Genomic DNA, 20,955 nt, shown 5'->3' on the forward strand with positions numbered 1-20,955 from the left:
CTATATGTAAATAACATGCTATTGCCATTGTTATTTGCAAGAATACGTTTCTAGAAATAAGGTAGAGAGGTCAAAAGAAATACACATTTTCCTGGAGCTGGAGCCCATGTTTGGGTCAGGACTGCACACAGATGGATCCCATCTGGAGGTGTTGTGGGTGAGGGGCCCCCTGCTTTACAGCTGCCCTGCCCCCCACCTCTCTTCCTGTCCGCTGGGAAGTCTACCTCAAATTGGATTCCCAGTACCACCCTTGAGATGGACTGTTTCCTGGCACTCTTATGAACATGATGAGTTCACATTTTAAAACCATTGCTGCAGGTTAGGTGGAAAAAACTGGTATGATTTTTTTAAAAATAAATTTTAAGTTGTCAATAAAGCCAAATAAACATTTAAAGTTTGTTACCAGGCCATCTGAATTTTATCTTAGTTGACTTTCCTGTCCATGTGCTTTGGGGTGGGACGTGTTTTTGACATCCAGGAAGTCATGGCATTTGAATGTTCTTGCTCCCATTTCCTTTCTGGGATGGATGGATGGATGGATGGTGGGTGGATGGATGGATGGATGGTGGGTGGATGAATGGATGGATGGATGGATAAATAGATGAATGGTGGATGGATGCATAGATGAGTGGATGGATGGATGAATGGTGGATAAATGGATACATAGATGAGTGGACGGATGGATGGATGGATGAATGGTGAATGGATGGTTGGATGGATGAGTGGATGGATGAATGGTAGATGGATGCATAAGTTGCATTTCCTGAAATTTCCCCATAGAGTCCTTTAATATGGTAACCGATGGTAACTTCTCCACTCTGCCTTATTGACCTGGCAAATCTTTCGTTAGCTGAATCCCATTTTCATTTACTCTGGAATGTCATCCTTGCTAGGTATGGTCTGGGCTATAGCTCTGGCTTAGAAATTATTCTTAGAGATGGTAGACATAGGAGCTGTCTTCCTGCTCCTGAGCTTTTAGGAATAATAGTACTAGCTACCATTTATCAGGCACCTGCCAAAGGCACATCGTTTTCATTTTTACCACAATCATACATGGTATATATCCTTGTCCTCATTTTACAAATGAGTAGAGGGCTCAGGGATGTTAGGTGACTTGTACCAGGTCACACAGCTAGTAAGTGGCAGGAGAAGAATGCCCTTTGTATCATGCTGTCCATTGGGGTAAATTATTAAAGGGTGTAGACATTCTATTTTTTCTCTCTTCATCATTGACAATCTTGATTTATTCATGACAATCAAAAAATTGGACAGTTGAAACTGAGGAAATTGTTATGGCAGATTTTATATCAAAAGATTGGAATAATGATTTCCTAAAATGTCTTCCAGTTGCTTGCATCTGTGATTCAAATGTACATCCTTTGACAACCAAAAGGAGCCCATGTTGGACCCAGAATCTACCTGCAGCCAGTCTTCCACTGGTGAGCCAGCAAGCCAGGTTTGCACATACCGTTTTTTCCCCTAGTGTAGGTGTCTTTGGTAGTATCTTAACATTTCCTCCCCTAGTTCCTTAGATGCTTATTGACTGAAGGATTGAGTCCAGATCCTCAGTTTGGTTAGGGCAGAAGTCATCCTGAGAAGCAGGAAAAAGTGGGAATGGGTGCCCCCCCGCCCACAGTGTCTGCCAAGATGGACTGTACCTTCCTGTCCACTCCCCAGACAATCCTCAGACAGAGGGAGCGGCAACCCCCTCTGTGAAGCTTTCTCAGCCGGCCATTCTCTTCTGTTGATGTTCTGTGTACCTGTGCTGGGGCCCGGGGCACCCTCTCCTGGGATCATGTTCCTGTATTTCTCCCCAGCTGACTGGGAAGCACTCAAGCATGGGAGCTGGATTATTAACCTTTGAACACAAAGTGGATACTTAGAGATGTTTGAATGTGTGAATAACAGCGTGAGTTAGGGAGCCTAAGTGCCCTGAGACTAGGAACACTCCTGGTTTATATGTACTGGTTAGGTTGGGCAGACTGGACAAAATGACCTCACAAGGCTCCCAGTGAATTCCCAGGTCCCAAGGTGGAGCTGTCTGCTTTGGCTTTCCTTTCCAAGGGGAAGGCGATAAAATCTGTCCTCTGGACAGAACCTTGTCCACACACCCCTGCCATGACCACTGTCCCCCTTCCCTCACCCTCTCCCTGGTCCAGAGCCTCCACTTCCCTGGCTGCAGTGGGTTGGGATGTACGGACATATGGTAAGGCCCCACCTTTGCACCTGTTCTTCCTAAGAGGCTGCAGGTAGATCCCTCAGCACCCACAGGGTCAGGCTTGAGGAAGGCTGGGCAGAGCCCTCCCTGACTAGCTGTTGGCACTCGGTGTGTGTGCCCGAGGTCGGGAGAGCGTGTGGAGCAGGTGGCTGGTCTACTTCCACTGGAGGGCTCGTGGCTCAGTGAGGGGGCATGGAATGCAAGGGGGCACCTCTGTCTCTTCAATCTTGAGAAGTCCCTTTCTTTTCTCTCTTCCTGCTGAGATCTGCTGTCTCCGAGAAGTGTGACTGACAGGACTGGTTCATATCAGGTCAGGCGTGACTCTCTAGAGAAGAGCAAGCCTTGGAGAGAAGAGATGGGTCTTTAGAATTATTTGCAGTGAGGGAAAATCGGGATCCCTGGGGGGATTGCTTAGGACAGGAGCAAAAGTAAATTAGAAGGAATCTGAACAATTCAGCACCTCTTTGGCAAGGGTTGGGGGGCATGGGGGTGGAGCTCTCACAGCAGGGAGGAGTCAAAACCTGGTCTAAAGTGAATCAGAAGGAAGAACTTGGTAACTCAGGGTTAGGACAAGCCCCGCAGGCCTGGACAGCTCTGGGACCTTGCGGTGTTTAAGTTACACGTTGACGCCTCTGCTGACCTTTGTAAATATGTAGGGATGGTTTTTGATTTCCATATGAATTAGAGGGTGCATCCTGCTTCTAATGAATGAAGGTCAGGCTTGCTAGCCCTCCTGTAATCTGTAGCACAGTCCCGAACAGCACGAGTTTTCCTAGCCCTGTGTGCCAGAGTCCCACTGAGAACACTGGGTAATATCTCTGGAAGCTTCCATTTCTGGTAATCTGATACTCTGATTCTATCCTGGCTGCAACCATCAGTTTGTTTTCTTCAAAGATGAAATGAGGGGAAAAAATCGATCATCTTAATAGATGTAGAAAAAGGATTTGCTAAAACTCAATAGTCATTTGTGATTAAAACATGATCTCTTAGCAAATTAAGAGTAATGTCTTAATCTAATGATAGCATCTACTACTTATAGCAAATACTATAATTAATTACAAAAGATTAGAAACATTCCCATTTGTTTTTATTTTATTTGAAAAAAATTTATAATGTTTATTCCTTTGTTTGAGAGACAGAGAGACAGAGTGCTAGCTGGGGAGGGGCAGAGAGAGAGGGAGACACAGAATCTGAAGCAGGCTCCAGGCTCTGAGCTATCAGCACAGAGCCCGACGCAGGGCTTGAACCCATGAACTGCAAGATCATGACCTGAGCCGAAGTCGGAATGCTTAACTGACTGAGCCACCCAGGTGCCCAGAAACATTCCCGTTTAAAGGAAGAAGGCAAGAATGTCCACAATCAATCATCGCTAGTGTGAACATTGTGCTTAAGGTTTTGATGAATGCAATTAAACACAAAAATAAAATGAGAGAATAAGAACTGGAAAGTCAAAGATGTAATTGTTATTTACACATTATTTGATTGTTTCTACAAAGAGCCCAAATGGCTGATGAAAAAGTTATCAATATTTTTTTAAAGTCAGATTTACTGGGTAGAGGATCAGCTTATCCAGGGGTGCTGGGGTGGCCCAGTCGGTAAGTGTCTGACTCTTGATTTCAGCTCAGGTCATGATCTCATGGATTCATGGGATTGAGCCCCACATTGGGCTCCGCACTGATAGTCCAAGTCCTGCTTGGGATTCTCTCTCTCTCTTTCTCTCTTTCTCTCTCTCTCTCTCTCTCTTTCTCTCTCTCTCCCCCTCTGTTCCTCCCCAGCTTATGCCTGCTTGAGTGTGGATGCACGTGCTCTCTCTCTCAAAAATAATGATAATAAAAGTTTTTTTTTAATTCATCTTATCCAGACTTGTTGCATTCTGCACAACAGTAATGACCAAATTAGAAAATTTAATTTGAAAAAGATGCAATTTTCAGTAGTAAGAAAAAACTATAAAGTGCATGTGGATAATTAAAGCAAGTGTTAGAAAAGTTCAAGTAATGTAGGAGGAATTGAATAAATTGAGATACAGTATGTTTGTAGATGGGAAGTCTTTATTATAAAGATATCAATTCTCCCAAAATTAGGCTATAAATTCAACACACATATAATAAAAATTTCAACATGATTTATCTTCATACTTGACAAGTACCACCTCCAACTGGAACTTAAAAAAAACCTGGTTGATCTCTTGAGCAGTGAGCTTATGACATGGCTCTCCTGGGACTAAGTGCAGGTGCTATTTATGTAGAGTAAGAGGGAAGCATGTTAGAGGGAAAAGGAAAGATTTGGAGATAGGAAGGGCCTTATGGTGTCTCTTCTCTGGGCTCTCTCCAACTTTTTGGCCTTGTCTTAGAGGCTGGAGGAAGGCTAAAGGAACTTGGTGTTAGGTTGGGCTAAATTGTGTTGTGGGGGGAAATCTTAGTGGTTTTACACATGAAGGTTTATTTCTCACTAAGTCAGTGCTGGCTGCATGTCTCCAAGGCTGCTCCCCTCTATAAAATGACTTGGGAACACAGGACATTTGCATGTGCTATGCCTCTGGAACATGTGGAACCCACATCCCTGGGAAAGGAACATGGGGCATGGAGAACTCGCAGGCCCTCTTTGGTGGTTTGACCCAGAAGTTGACACACACATTTCTGCTTATAAACCAATGGAAGAACTGGTTGTATAGCGCCAGCTTCATTGGAAGAGAGGCTTGGAATTGCAGTCATGTGAAATGAAAGAGGCATGTTCTCTGCAATGGAATACAGCCATGAAGAGCACCCGTGTGCTAGGTTTGGGTTCAGTGATAAGGGTAGTAGGGTTGAAGAGAGAGCCATCCTTGCTTTTCTGTGAGGAAATGACATCTCTGGGGGTGCGGAAGGGAAGGTAGCCCTGTTTGGCACTTCAGCGTTTTGAAGCTACAGCACTGTGGGTAGACAGCCCCTGTCCAGGAAAGCAACATCTTCCAGAATATACCAGGAGGAATAGTTGTGACAAAGGATGAGTGGTTTGGGGTGCGGGGGAGGGGCAACATCAACAAGGAGAGAACCTTGTAGAACATGAGACCCACGCATAAACCTATGGAGACTCCCCCAGATATCTGGTCCTGAATTTGTAGTCCAGAGCTAGGGGACAGTAAGTTTGGTTATCAACGCTAACACAGTCCCTATAGAATCTATAGGCTGATGGAACTGGGAGACATTTGGTTTACATCCCACTGCCCATCCAATAAGAACGTGAATCATCTATATGGTTGTATTTTAGCACTGAAGAACCATTTCCCATCTGGATTGAGTCAAACCATTTTAGACTCATACTCTATTAGTAATGGAGCTTCTAAACATACTAACTCAGGGGGTCTTCAAAGAATGACCCGAGACCAGAAGTATCAGCATCACCTGGAAACATGATAGAAACGCAACTTCCTGGCCTCCATTCCAGGCCTAATAAGTCCAAGGTACTGGGAAGGAAGGCCCAGCAAGGGGTTTTAAGAAGCCCACTGCCCCCACAGTGTTATTCTGTAACAAGGTCACATTTGAAAATTACTCATTTTTTTTTAAATTTTTTAACGTTTTATTTATTTCTGAGAGAGAGACACACACAGCGTGAGCAGGGGAGGGTCAGAGAGAGAGGGAGACATAGAATCTGAAGCAGGCTCCAGGCCTGAGCTAGCTGTCAGCACAGAGCCCGACATGGGGCTCGAACTCATGAACCGTGAGATCATGACCTGAGCCGAAGTCGGATGCTTAACCGACTGAACCACCCAGGTGCCCCAAGAATCACTCATTAACTCATTGAATCTTAGCAAGAATCTCTAAAAGCGCTCATCTTCCCTTATTACAGAACAGGAAACTGAGACTCCAAGAAATTGCAAAGTACTACATTAAAATTTTTTTAATGTTTATTTATTTTTGAGAGAGAGAGAGAGAGAGACAGACAGAAAGCATGAGTGGGGGAGGGGCAGAGTGAGAAGGAGACACAGAATCCGAAGCAGGCTCCAGGCTCTGAGCTGTCTGTCAGCACAGAGCCCAACGCAGGGCTCCAACTCATGAACTGTGAGATCATGACCTGAGCCAGAGGTGGATGCTTCACCGACTGAGCCACCCAGGCGCCCTGAAAGTACTACGTTTTGAGTCAAGACTTAAACTCAGTCTCAAAGTCCTGGGCTCAAATGTGGGGTTTGAATTGTTTTTTCTGGTAGAAATTCAAATCCCAGTATTTTAGGTCCTAATCTGGGCTGAAAGGGAGGTAGAGAAAATATCTTTTAGATTTATTATTTTACAGATGAAGAAAATGAAGCCCAGAGAGGTTAGAACAGATACTTAATCGCAGAGCCAGTAACTGGAACAGTTTCCCGAAGCCTGGGGCAATGAACTTTCCACTAGGGCATGAAGAAATCATAATTTAATTTTGTCTGAGGCCATATTTCTGCTTAACTGATCTGATTAAGCATCTGAATTGGGACAGGCCACCTGCGTTTTCTGCATGCCTTTCCCATCCCCCCACTACTCTGACCTGGGAGAAGTCTGTGAAACAGCTCCAGCCCTAAGTGGAGGGATCCCTATGGTCTGGTGATAGAGAACCCCCAAAATGAGTTTCCAGTGTTGCACAGAGCCTATGAGGGACCCGTCCCTGAATAATGCAGGACCCACTGGGTCCTTGGGAGCACTCGGGACTCTTCCTTGACTTGCAAGTTCTCCTTGGGGTCATGAATTCTGGTTTCTAAGTCTGAAGAGGGTCTAAATCCTAGCTCCCCTCTCCTTGGGGTTTTGGGGTGTTACTTTGCTCTCTGTACGGTAAATATTTAGTGAGGACTTAAGCCTAGGATTCAGGTCTGAAAGATGGAGATTTGATCTGACTTGCCAGCCATGTGAGTCCTCTCTGACCCATCCTCTGTGCTTCCGCACCCTTCATTGGAGAGAGGAAGAAAGCATCACCTACTTCACACACACATGCTGGGGGCATTAAACGACACAAACCTGCGGGAGCCCACGGAACAGGGCCTAGAAGGGCCAAGTTACCACCTTCCTCTTGGTTGGAATGTTTTATTGAAGTGTAACATATAAAGAAGACCGCATGAATCATAAATGTAAGACTCAGTGAGTTTTCACAGACTGAATACACCCAGGTAACCAGCACTTGGTTTCAGCGACAGAATGTGACTCGCAGCCCGGAAGCCCCCATGTACCTTCTTCCAGACCCCTGTCACCGCCAGGATAACTGTTGTCTTGACTTCAACACCATAAATGTGTTTGTTTTAAAGTTATATGAACGGATTAATACAAAACTTCTGTGTTTGGCTTTTCCCCCCACTCAACATTATGTTTATAAACATAAAAAACCCATAAGCTTTTCTCTTTATATTTTAATGCTTAATTATGTCCACCTTAATAGTCTGTGGTACTTTTTACTACCCACTTTCTGCCTCATACCTTGTGCCACAAAGTGTTTATCTTTACCCTGAGGCTGGACAGCAGATGGCATATGGTGCTTTATCCTCTACCATGAATATGAAGGTCAGAAGCGTGGGTCTTCAGCAGACATAACCAGAGTGGTCAGGTGACTGGACACTTGCTGAGCCAGTGTCCTCAGCTATGAGATGTCCTACACAGGGACACCAGCTCCAGAGGGACACCTCTGCCCTCCTGTTCTGGGCTACTGCTTTCTTCCCAGGGAAACCAGCCCACAGAAGGTGGCTTCAAAGCTCTGCCTCACAGCATGGCTGAGACACCTCCTTTCTCCAAGCCACAGGTTAAATAATAGATGAAATCACTGTATTTGAATAGGACAGCTCTTGGGACCTCGAAATACTTCACTGAGGAATTAAAAGGAGAGCTCTCTCCTTCAGACCTCATGGAGGTGAAGAGGGGACGGAATATATCTTGCTCATTGCTTTGGTGTCTACAGAAGATGGAAATGAGATCCCAAGATCCTGGGGCCACTTTTCTTCTTGATGTTTGGGGAACTACCCCTTTGTACCTGGGCACCCTGAGTCATGCCTCTAACCGCAAACAAACAAACAAAAAGGCTCTGGGGGGACCTATTAAATTTCTATGTGTTTTATATCCTGCAGCCCAGCCCCAGCCCCACACCCACCACCTCATAGACAAAGAAGTAACAGACCAGAGTTTCTCAAGTTTTGGAAAACAATGGCTCAGCCCTGTTGCCTCAGGGATCACTCACTGCTGGTTTTTTAGTTGTTGAGGCTTGATGTCAGTTAAAGTTATGACAGTGGTCTTTTTAGGAAATAAGATCAGACACCGGGGCTTTAGAGCATGAATGTCCTTCAAGTAACCCAGACCCTTATTTGTTATAAATGTCGCTTTTATGACATCCTTGAAAAATTAGTTACCTGTTTTTGTTTTTTAACTTTTTCTCTGAACGGGACCTCTGACCCCACCCCACTCCAAGACAACCATTCTCTTGCTGAGCAACCCCGTTGTCAGGAAAGGACCTTGTTGAACCAGAATTTTTCTCTACTAATTTCCACCCATTTGCCTTGGTTACTCCCGCTAGAGTCATCCAGATCTGTTCCAATCCATATAACAGATCTTTACCTATTTGAAAAATAACTACGCCATTAATGCCCTTAGGTTACTTATTGAATTCCTACTTTTTGACAGGCATTGAATCTTCCCTTCTCAAAGTAAAACATTCCTAGTTTTTAAAATATTTATTACATGAAGTAGTTTTCGAATTTTGCATTTAAACGCTTTCTGGTTTGTCAGGTGTCATTCTTGGAATGTAATGCCCCATGTTAAAAATGCATCATTTTGTCAAACAAAAAATTAGAGGATTGTAATACCAACATATTAGTAGTTCAGTGGGTCACTGGATTTCAACAACAACAAAAAAAACCCCAGAAACAGTTCCAAATATATGTACAAGACTTTAGGGTATGATAGATTTTTGCCTTGCATAATTTATCATGATAAATTCCAGATGGATTAAAGATTTCAATGTAAATTAAATGTCCTAAGAGAAAATATTGATATGATTATATACTCTAAGGGTGTGGAGTGACTTTGTAAGTATAATTCTAAAGACAGAAACCATGAAGAAAATGACTAATAAATTTGATGACATAAAAGTATTGTGTATGTGAAAATGTCACCAACAGATAAAGAGGGAAATGATAAACTGAAAACCATTTTTGTAACATTCATATCAAAGGATGGAGATACTTACTATAAAAAGATCCCTTAAAATTCATTTTTAAATAAAAGATGAATCATCTTAATAGAAAAAGCAAAGGAAATAAACAGGCAATTTAAAAAGACATTTAATATGGTAAATATATGAAAAATGTTCAACTCTATTGAGTAAAGGAAGATATTCTCATTAAACCTAAATATTGTTATTCATCATTAAAACATTTTTAAAGATGGAAAAAGACCACCAACTGTAGTCAGTGTTAGCAGGCTATGGGAGAAAGTATACTCTCATATTCTACTGCTTTAGGGTTAATTGGTACAATCCTTTTAGAGGACTACTGGGCAATATTGACAAACTGAGTCAAAAATTTTAAAAAATATATGTGTACAACATTTCTCAGCAGTTGTACTTCTGGGTAACTGCCTTATGTAAATAATCAGTATTGTGCCCAAAGTGTGTGTATGTATGTCTGTGTATATACAGACATATGGATATATGCACATATTATGTATTTATGTACATATACATTCATTAAAGCATTATTTATAATTGTACCCTCTAGACTTTTAAATCATATACTCCATCTGTAAAACAGAATTAAGTAAAATTGAGCAGATACCCCAAAGATCTATACATCTTTTATAAAATACCTGTCTGTAGTGTTGTAAAAATATATACAGTATATATATGAGATAGACATATTAAATGATGAGGTGAATGGAAACAAAAGGAAGTACTAAGACCTATTTCTCTCTGTGAAATGAGTGACCGTGTGCAGCTTCTGTGGTGGGAGCCTCTGACTTTATTACATCAAAATTTTGGAAATATCCTAAGTGTCTAGCAGTCGTTAAGTGTACATAAATTTTGTTTAACACAATAGTCAATAAGGTGGAATAATGTGTAGCATTTTAAATTACAGTGTAGAATAAACAGGTTATTGAAACAGTTTGTGTGTGGTTCTACTTCCCCTTAATGGTAAAGTAGCTTATAGTACACTAACTTTCCCAGAGATTATTATTATAAATTCTGAACAAAGTATAAAACACAATAATTTGAAGGTACTAGAGAGTGACCAAAGGCAGACACAGCTAGAGGGGGGTTGATCCTTGAAAGTAGGGAACAGCACTTGGTTGAGATTCATATTCCTATAGTTTTATTTTGGGGGGCCAAGCACTCCACGTGGGACAGCTGGAACTCAAGCAGAAATCTGGGGAGCCACTGGCTGGCAGAGTTGGGAGACAAAGTTTAGGGTAGCCAGAATAACTAAATGAGGGTGGAAATCTCAGAAAGAAAGGGGCCAGTGAAAAAGGAGACACAAGTCTACATGTAAACTTTGACTAAAGCCTTAGAGGATAATTGGGCATGTGTAGGGAGACCCAGGGAGCCAGCAAAAAAGAAAGCAAAGTTGGAAGATTGAAGAACTGAGGAGAGATTTCAGGTGCTGTCCACCACAAGGAGAGACAGACTTTGGAGTCTGAGTCCAGTCAAGTTTAACTGCCTACTATAATGAAAAGCAGCACTTCTCTGAGGAAGAAAGAAGAATCCAAAATCTCTACAATACATCATTTACAATGCCCAGTGTAGAATAAAACATTATTAGACGTGGAAGAAGCAAGAAAATATGACCCACAGTCAAGAGAAAAAGCAGTCCAAAGAAATAAAACCAAAGATGACCTAGATACTGGAATTAGGCACAAGATTTTTAACATTTCTATTACAAATGCATGCAAGAACTTGAAGTAAAATATGGTTAAAATGAAGGGAGGGTCTTAGAAGAGAAATGAAAAAGAAAAAAAGAAAAATAACTAAACAGAAACATTAGAACTGCAAAGTATAATGTGTAATTTAGATTGGCGTCAGAGAAGAAAGGGTTATTGAACTCGAAGAGAAATCAACGGAAATAATCCAATCTGAAGAATAGAGAGAGAAAAATGAATAAAGCCTCACTGTGGGACCACGCCAAGTGATCTAGTGTATACAACCTTGTAGCCAAATGTAAGCCTTGAAAGGTTTATCTGACCCATCCTTACTGATGTTCATAATTGTTATGTGCCACCTGATTATCAGACACAAATGGTAAATACTATGCCTGTTGGTCAATGTTTGGTTTTAGATTCACATATCTTGATTACGTTTTAGCTTCTATCTGTTCTGTCAGTTCCCCAATATTATTTATTGACATCACTGTTAACAATTTTCCCTGAAACCAGGCACTGTGTAACCGTTATTGAGAGAGGGTTCTCAACAGGTCTCTTGTGTTTCTGAACATCTTGTGAGTGCTTTTGTTCTGGGCTGTTTAATGATTTTTGTATAGCAAACCTCTTTGGAACATAGAGTTAGTTTTTCCTTCCAGGGCAGAATGGCAGTTCTGTTTACTCTCCAGTCAATAAGAAGTATGTCTCTCTCTGGGATGGAGAGCCAGCAGGCTTACTGCTTGTTGTAACAGATTTGAGTTCCCTAAGCTTCCAAGTTCTTCTCCTGTAACTCAGCCAACTGAGTTGCAGGTATCAATCACATAGTCCTCTTTATGTTGCCCTGTGGAAACTGTGGCCTGAGGACTTTGTGCAAGTGCTGACTCTCTGGCTACTATTATTGCTTTGAGCAACAGTCCTTTGTCTCTGACCCAGGAATCTCATGTCTTCTGACAGAATCCATGATATTGTGGTAGACTGACTTGTTAGCTGGGAGTAGGGTAAGACCTCACACCCTCCACAGTTCTTGACAACATCTCCTCATGATCAAAACCCCAACAGATTGGCAAAACAAAAAATCAGACTCCTACTGCCCAACAAGTAGGCACACCCTGCCCCATCCTCAGTGAAAGGGTTTCTGTATTCCAGTATAATGTCATGTTATCCCACCAAGGCACTGTACTCAAAGGTCTGTCCTATCCTGTAGGAAGCTGCCCCCTCCCTCTCCTTATTAAATAACTGCTCCTCATTCAGCAGCTGGGAATTCTAACTCTGGGCTTGACTCTAAGAAGCCAGTGAGGAGAGGGCAGAGTTACCTGTGCAGTGGGTTAGGTGTAGGGTCATGGTGAAGGGGAAATGAGCTGTGTGCTACAAGTAGTATGGAAACAGATGTGGGACTGAGCTCGGGTCACTGCATATTACTTCTTATCCCTGTGATTATTAGCCTTGGGTCCATACTGGGGAAAGGGAGAAAGTAGCAACAGAGACATTGGCTCTTGTTTAAGAAAGAGGAATACTGCTTCTGAGATTTGCAACATGAACTTGATCTTCCTGACACTAGGAAACTAAGATCTGGTAAAGCCCAGGGTGGCAAGTGGTGGATTTTCAGGCTGTTGGAGGAAGACCCAGGACAGCCTGGTGTGGGGGCTCCGGGGAGGGGAGAGAACGGACAGAGTGACTAACCTGCTGCAGACCCACTCTGCTTTCTTTCTGTGGTCTCTTTGGGGCTCTGGATAGGGATCCTGGGGCCAGGGATGTCTGAAGTGACTTAGTCTTGGCCGTGACCTTCACTGGCCCTTGCTCTAGGCTTGGACTTGTCTGTTGTTTTTAGCCTGTAGAGACTTCTGAGGGTCAGTTGGCATGGTCTGAGAAGGAGGTGCTGGGCTATTTCCCAGCTGAGAAGATTAGGATAGAAACTCAGTGCCAGGGTTCACGAAAGCTTTTCCTGATGCTTAGAAAGTCATTGTGTGTCATGTGAGGAAATGTAGGCACAAAGTTTTCAAGACAGCAGGTGATAAAGAAATAAGAAAAGATTTCTTTTTTGGAAAGGCTCAGCAAATCTAGATTCTGAATCTTCCACTTCCAGAAAGATGTGTTTTCATCCTTCTTGTAATTTTAAGTAGATCCAAAAATGCAGATATTTTCTCCCTGCCTATTCCTAGCCATCATTAGGATCAAACCACCCACATGTACAGAGGACTTTCTGCCCCTTTCTCGTGTCTCACCAAGTGAGTAATCTCAAGGGACAACAGCAGAATGAGGGACAGAAGGAGGTGCTTTCTCCCCTTGACTTGATTCTGTTTCTGAATTGACTACCTGGGTCCCATTAACAACCCAAGTCCCATTCAGAGTTTCTCTTCATGGGGTGTCTGTCACTGTCTGATTACCCAGATCCTGGCCAGGGTCAAGGCAGTTGACCTGCTGCAACCACCTGGTTGAGGGCACAAAATCCTCACTTAATGAAGCCCACCCAGGCTGGGGTCAATCAACTAGACTCCCATTTTTGGGAATTAGAACTAAGAGAAGCATAAGAAATTTCTAATTGTTGGGTATCTCTGTTGAAAGATCATGAAAATCCAGGGCCTCAGAGAACCATGCTCAGCCATGGGCATATTTGCAGGAGCATAAACTATGAGTTTTTCCAAAACTCTTCCCAATGCCCATATGTCCTTGCAGGTGCGATCCCACCACCTCTGGTTACACTTCCCACCTCACCCTTTGCTCCCTCTGTTCCAGCTGGCCTGGAGCTCTTTTTCAAACACACCAGGCATATTCCTACTCAGGGCTTTGGCACTTTGATTCTTTACCCTGGCCTTTAACTAGAAGTTATGTGTACCTGAAGAACCACTTGGCAATAAGGCCTACAGTACACTGTCCACTACTCCCATAAACAGCCTGCAGTCAGACAGACCTGGGTTGCAATCTCACTTTGCCTGTTACCACTATGTCGCCTTGGACAAGCTACTTAACTTCCCCAGCCTCAGTTTCCTCATCTGTACAAAGGGTATAATCAATAATCACAGGATGCTTGTGAAGGTCAAACCAAATTACAGACTTAAAAACCAGCCCTAGAGTGCCACATGGTAGGTTCTGGAAACACCAGCCCATAGGTGTTCCTCTTTCCAGTAATCGGTGTTGCTTTTGTCTGTGTTTTTAAATAGCTTCTTAAAAGTTGTAAAACAACACATGTACATCATAAAAACACGGAGAGTATGGAAGAGAAGAAGGAGGAAAAATCACCCACAATCTTATTACTAGAGGCAACTACTATTAACACTCTGGTATACTTCCTACTGAGCTTCTTTTAAATACCCCCAAATAGCTCCATTCCCTGTATGTTGATCTGTGTTTAAGTTCAGCCGTTGTGCTTCCTAAAGCTCAGAAATACTTTACATGTGAGTGTGAGGAACTTTGTCCTCTGGGGAGGGTGAAGACACGTGCTCATGGTTTTCTATTGTCTTCGGCTTTGTGAGTTGGGAAAAGCAAAAGCTTCCTACAGAGAATAGCGTTTTATTTTTAAAAGCACATAAACAGAGATCTCACTGTGCAGAGATGGGCTACCGAGTCCCTCAGCCTCCGTTCCCATGCTCCCCCGCTGGCTGCCTTCCCTTATTTCTTATCGCTGGAAAGTTCCCTGGCTGAAATTACCAACCCTGTTGCTTAGCAGTTCATCTGCTCCTGCCTGTTCCCCTCCTGTCCCCAGGAACTCGGGGCCATGTGTTCCCTTGGCCTGTATGCTGCCAAGCATCTTCCTGCCCAACCTGCCACCGACTCCGGCACCAGCCGGGGCCACCTGCTCAGTACCTGCCCCTCCCTGACTTCCAGAGGCAAGAGTGAGGGGTGGAGGGAGAGTGAAATGGAGAGAGGTAGGGAAAAAAATGATTCCTGAGACAAAGGAACTCCAGGGCTTCCCGTAGACCTCTTTTCTCTGTCCTTCCTGTGGCCCTTGCCCCTACTTTTAATTGATCTCTGCCCGGAGGATGCTTCAGGGAACAAAAACAGCCAAAAATGGAGCTAGGAAAAGAAGGACCTTGCTACAGGGAGAATCGAAACTGCTAATTTCTACATAGCTCATTAGCCTCCACTAAGTAGGTGGGTGATGCTGATGTCTGGGCCAGGTTGAGACCCCAGGGTATTACCTCCACACCATATGGCTTCTCTCCTGGGTCATGGGTCATGGGTCACAGGTCATGGGTCATGCATCCTGCAACCCCAGCACACTGTACAAATCCTTACACAGGATAGTCAGTTACAGTCCTTTATTGTTTCAATAACATTATATATAATATATATATTATATATAAATGCTGATGTTTATCTAGCCTAGGGTTACCTGAGTTGCCTTCTAATTGGGCAATTGTATGGATGGCAGGAAGCCCCCTTTCTGCCGTCAGGGTATAAAAACACTCCTGTGTCCCAAGCAAGGATACCTCTACTGGAGCTGGAAAAGCTGGTCCCTGGAGAAGGTGACTTAGTTTTCCAAAGGAGCCCAGAGGGCCTTCTGGATAAGGAGGACAGATACTCCCAATTCCTGCTTCCTGCAGTTCAAAACCATGGAGATCTGCTAAGGATAGAATAGAGAGCTTGCCGTCGAGGTCTAGTGGAAGGGGAGGGCAGTGAGGTCCAGAACAAACTTGAAGAAGGAAAGCACAGGGGTTAATGAGGAAGAGCTCAGGGTAGTGAAAGAGGGCAGGTTTGTGTATAGTATGGGGTGCTTCAGAAGCGCCACCAGACTGAGCAGCCTGGCACAGCACTTGCCAGGGTTACAATCAGGGTGAGAGTAGGAAATGAAGAGGGGTGCTGGGCGTGGTGTGTCCTTGGCTCATTCTCCCTGAAGGGCTACCATGGTAACATGGGCCAAAGAGGCATCACGACAAAGGACCAATGGGCAGCTGCCACTATGAGGAGACCCAGTGCTCAATGCTCAGAAAGCCCCTGTGCTCAGAAAGCCCCTTCAGAGGCAGGGAGAAGGAAGGTGGTTGTGAATTGCTCAGAAAGCAACAAACCCCACCTGGGTGTGGATGTCAAATGGACACTCCTTTGAGACAATATAAGCCCATAAATGTTCTAGAGAGGAAGGGACCCAAGAGAGCATCTCAAGTTTTCTATTTATTTGGCATTTGGGGTTTTACCAGGTTTTATCTTAAATTCGTTTCCATCACATTTATTATATAAGGAATAAATGTTAACTGTAGGACATATAAATCAAAAGAAGAAAACCAAGATGGCCCATACTCTCACTGCATAGGGACCAAATCGGTGCTAACATTTTGCTGTATTTTCTTCCAGTCTTTTTTTTATATAATAGAAGGGTGCATGTTATTATCTAACCTATCTTTTACCTTTAAAATGATGTGAGGGGCGCCTGGGTGGCTTAGTCGGTTAAGCATCCGACTTTCGCTTAGGTCATGATCTCACAGTTCGTGGGTTCGAGCCCCGCGTCGGGCTCTGTGCTGACTGCCAGCTCAGAGCCTGGAGCCTGTTTCAGAGTCTGTATCTCCCTCTCTCTCTGACCCTCCCCTGTTCACGCTGTCTCTCTCTATCCTAGAAATAAATAAAAATATTTTTTTAAAAAATGATGTGAAAAATAGTTTTCCATATCACTTACAAAATTTCCTTATCTTTTAAAATGGCAGCACCACATCCCATTGCACTGCTGTGCCATGGTCCAGTTTACAAAGCCCCTTGGTCAGACCCTGAGATTATTACAAACCCTTTTTGAGTTCTGACTTTGTGTGTGATTCTGGGCCTGCTCTATAGTGGAGGCATACACAGAAAGATGACACATGGTTCTTGCTGTTAGTTACAATTTGAGGCTTTCCAATCAATGTGGCAGACTTAGTGGACATAGAAAGGTGTTCCTTCCATCCACCCATATATAAATCCGCATATAACAAAAATAGATTCGATTACAGAACTTCCCAGTGTCATTTATGAGACAGGAACTCCAAGCCCAAGTGTTGGATGTGAGCTGAGACCATGATAGTCCAAAGGGAGTTTAAGACCCAGACAGAAGCCTTAGGGGTTCAGATTGGGTTTGACTATGCATCCAAGGATAGGAGTTAAAGCACAAATCTAAGTGAGTTGGGAGAAAGCGATGGAGGACTTCTGGCATAAATTTAGAGCTTCTGAAGGTAGTAGAAAAACTAAGCAGATCTTTTTGGGGAAGTTTCAAGAAAGTTTGTCATCTCTCAGTGTCTTGGGTGGAAGAGAGTCAATTGGAAACCTAAGCCTTCACTATGTGTATAAATTTACACCACATAAGTAATGCCTAGAAACTAACATCAATACTGGTTCAGAACTGCCAAAAACAGTGGGGGTGGTAGCAAAGGTAAACGTGTAGTATTATATAGACGGATGATGCTACCATTTATGTACCAAGGACATGAGATTACCGAAGGAACCAAATGCCATCGAAGAACTCACAATAAAAAGTAGAATCTATGAAAAGCTACAAGCTATGAAGAGGGACACTTAGAAGAAGCAACAGACTGGATGATTAGCATTCCAAAATCTAGGGGAAATAATCTTAAATAGACTATGACTTGAGTATATTTAAATTATTTAAAAACATAGAAGGAGGAATAAAAATCATAAGAACAGGACAGAGAAATACAGAAACAGATTTGAAAAGGAGACAGATGGTTTCTAGGAAGAAAAACTATGTCATTATAATAAAAATTATTAGATGTGTAAATTATATTACACAGTAGTACATTAGTGTGTGTGTGTGTGTGTGTGTTTGTGTGTATGTGTAAGATAGTAGCATATATTTGGCTAAAGAGAGAATTAGTGATCTGAAAGATACATTGAGACTATCACCTAGGATTTGAAATGGAAAATATGAAAGGGAGTTAACAGGTATGTAGTCAAAATACATCCAGTCAAGTGCCAGAAGGAGAAAATGGAGAATATATGAGGGAGGTAATACTTGAAAAGATATTGTAAGGGAATTTCCCAGAATGAAAGAAACATTTAAATTTTAAAATGGAAGAATATTAGGTCCCATGAATAATAAATAAAAACAAATGCACATCTAGACACATTGTAGATACACTACAGAAATAAAAAGTAGAAAAATTATTTTAAAAAACTTCCAGCCAAAAGTCAGACAACACAAAGGAATGACAATTTAAGTAAAAGCAGACTTATCACCAGCAAAAATAGATAAAATAGGAGATGGACCTTTGCCCTGCTGTTGGACAGCAACTAGCATCCTAAAATTCGAGTCCTAACCAAACCATCATTTAAATATGAAGAAAAGGAGTTTTTAACACAAAGCCCAAGAGAATTTATTACTCACAGATTCCCGTGGAAAGAACAACTCAAGAATGTAACTCAGTGAAAGGGAAACCAAACCAGATGGGAAGAGTAGAAAGCCAGAAGCAAAGGTGAGAAAAAAAGACAACAACGACGAAAAGATACACTTTTTGGTAAATGTAAGAAAGTGCTGACTGTAAGAGCAACAATAAGAAACAGTGGATTGCAAACAAGGTGAAAGTAAAATCTTGGATAACAATAAAAGGCATGGAAGACAGGAGTGGCAGCGGCAGGGGGGTGGCAAAGCGCCTTATTGTCCTGAAGGGAGATGGAGACAGTGATTTACTTTAAACGTTGTTACACTTAATTTTTTTTAAAAAGTTGTTTTTTAGGAAGAGCTACTAAAATAAGAGAAATACAATGCACAACTTTCAAAGCAGTAGAGTCTAAAAAGAAATAAAGAAAACGGAAATCACTCCCACAGGAGGCATGATATGAGGAAGTAAGGAGAGAATAACCATGGTGGTCACTACCAGGTCTGTGAAGGGTCTGATTTATTCAACTTTAAGCAACTAAGTTAGCCTGTCACTGTTTCATGGATGCTGTTGGAAGACATGAGACTCCTGGGTCAGAGACAAAGGACTTGAAGATTCACACATAGCAACCACCATGAGTATTGTGTGCGCTTCAGCTCATCTTTGCCCCCACGTCCCTTGGAAGCTGAAGCAGAGGGACCCAGATGGGGCGTTGCACGTGCAGAGCACCGCACTTGAAGAATCCATCTCCGAGCAGGCAGTGAGCATGTGCTATGTCCGAGAGGGACACCTTACCTATTCTGTAAGATTTCTTTATGTGAACACAACCCTGAGAAGTGCCCAGTTAAGGAGCTCAGAGCCTTACATTCATGGCAAACCCGGTAGACGGGGAGAAGCACAAGTGACTCATTGAGGAGCTTCCCTTCAAACAATGATCAGACCCAAAATAAGGCGATAGAAATGAATTAAAACACATTAGCAGTCACAGGAAATAGAAATCAATTAACTTTGCCTTTTATTTATTTATTTATTTTTTTAAAATTTTTTAATGTCTTATTTATTTCTAGGAGAGAGAGAGAGAGACAGCACGAGCAGGGGAGGGTCAGAGAGAGAGGGAGTCACAGACTGAAACAGGCTCCAGGCTCCGAGCTGGCAGTCAGCACAGAGCCCGACGCGGGGCTCGAACCCACGAACCGCGAGATCATGACCTAAGCGAAAGTCGGATGCTTAACCGACTAAGCCACCCAGGCGCCCCAACTTTGCCTTTTAAAAGACAGAATTTCTAACTTGGGGTCTAAAACTATGCAACGTATAAGAACCACCTAAAACATAATTTACTCTTTTTGCCTTAGTGGTTTGGCCATATTCTACTCTGGCAGATACCTGGCTGCCTGTGTAATACAAGTATTTGTGCGTGTGCACACATGTGTGTGTTGGTGGTGATGGTGACGTGATAGTGGGAGGAGTGCAGTTAATTTCTCTCCTTTTCCTCTCCTTCCTTATCATCCTTTGTCAAATCCAGTCACACCTCAGCAGCATAGATACAGAAAGTTTGAAAGTAGCAGGAATGAAGAAGGGCATACTGTGAAAATACTAACCAAAACAAAATTAATAGCATTAAAATAAATAGCAGATAAACTATATTTAAGGCGGGGGGAAAACCCTTCACATCAATTCAGAACCGCACACAGCATTACCTTGCAACAAACAGAGCAATCTAGCTGAGAGGAAACATACAAAGTCAAATCCAATATAAGGCAGCGTAAGATGAGTGTTAGGTGAGAAGTACAAACAGCAAGCATTTTGAATCCAGACAAAGGAGAGACGGATCTGGGTGAGCTGATCCAGAAATGGGTTCCAGATAAGGAACATAATGGCTTTAGGTCGGTCCCACATGAGGGTGTCCTGTGAAGCATGTAACAAGTGAACCACAGCTTGTTTGAGACACAGAAATACGTATTTAGGGACTTTATGAACAAAGGGAGGAAATACACACAGCAGAGACCCCAGGGTTTGGACTGCTGGAGGTCTTGGTGCTGGGGCCAAGGTCAGCCATCTTATCCCTATAAAGGCCTGTGTGTTTTCCTCTGCTCCTCAAATCTGTAACAAGTTCCAATGCTGCTGCGCCTCCTGTGGGTACATGGTTCTGGATGTGCCAGGTGTTAAGTTATAGGTGGCGTGGTACCAGCCTGGTGGTCTTCTAGAAAAGTAGAGATGACTAACAGTGGGGAGAAGGACACTGAGGTCCAGAGAGAAGTGACTGGCCTAAGGTCAGCTCATGACAGAGCTGGGACATGAATCCAAATCTCCTTACCCTTTGTGGACACTGCACCCCATGGTGAGAAAGCTTTGTCCACTTGCCCTTTGGGACTTGGCGCTTTGGCCAGTGCCTACTTTTGCAGATGTCTGGCTGCCTTTGTATGAGTGTATGTGTGTGTGTGTGTATGTGTGTGTCTGTGTGTGCGTGTGTGCACACTTGCACATGTGGTGATGGTAATGTGCTAATAGGGGGGTGTGGTTAATTTCTCCCTTTTTCCTCTCCTTCCTCATCCTTTGTCAAATCCATTCACACCTTTGCAAAGGCAGATGGGAAAAGAAGCTTTGGTGGGGGATG

General features: G+C 43.1%; 1 long non-coding RNA gene across 2 annotated transcripts in view; it reads left to right on the plus strand.

The window, feature by feature from the left end:
- Window positions 1-20,955, plus strand: part of LOC120238716 — a 232,792-nt gene that overhangs the window by 156,703 nt on the left and 55,134 nt on the right. For both annotated transcript variants that reach the window (XR_005530293.1, XR_005530298.1), the window contains exon 3: window positions 1,348-1,456. This is a non-coding gene — a long non-coding RNA (uncharacterized LOC120238716). The remainder of the gene's footprint in view (window positions 1-1,347; window positions 1,457-20,955) is intronic.

The sequence above is a fragment of the Hyaena hyaena genome, unplaced genomic scaffold, assembly GCF_003009895.1.
Source record: "Hyaena hyaena isolate Hyena2069 unplaced genomic scaffold, ASM300989v1 scaffold_8, whole genome shotgun sequence".
Lineage (NCBI taxonomy): Eukaryota > Metazoa > Chordata > Mammalia > Carnivora > Hyaenidae > Hyaena > Hyaena hyaena.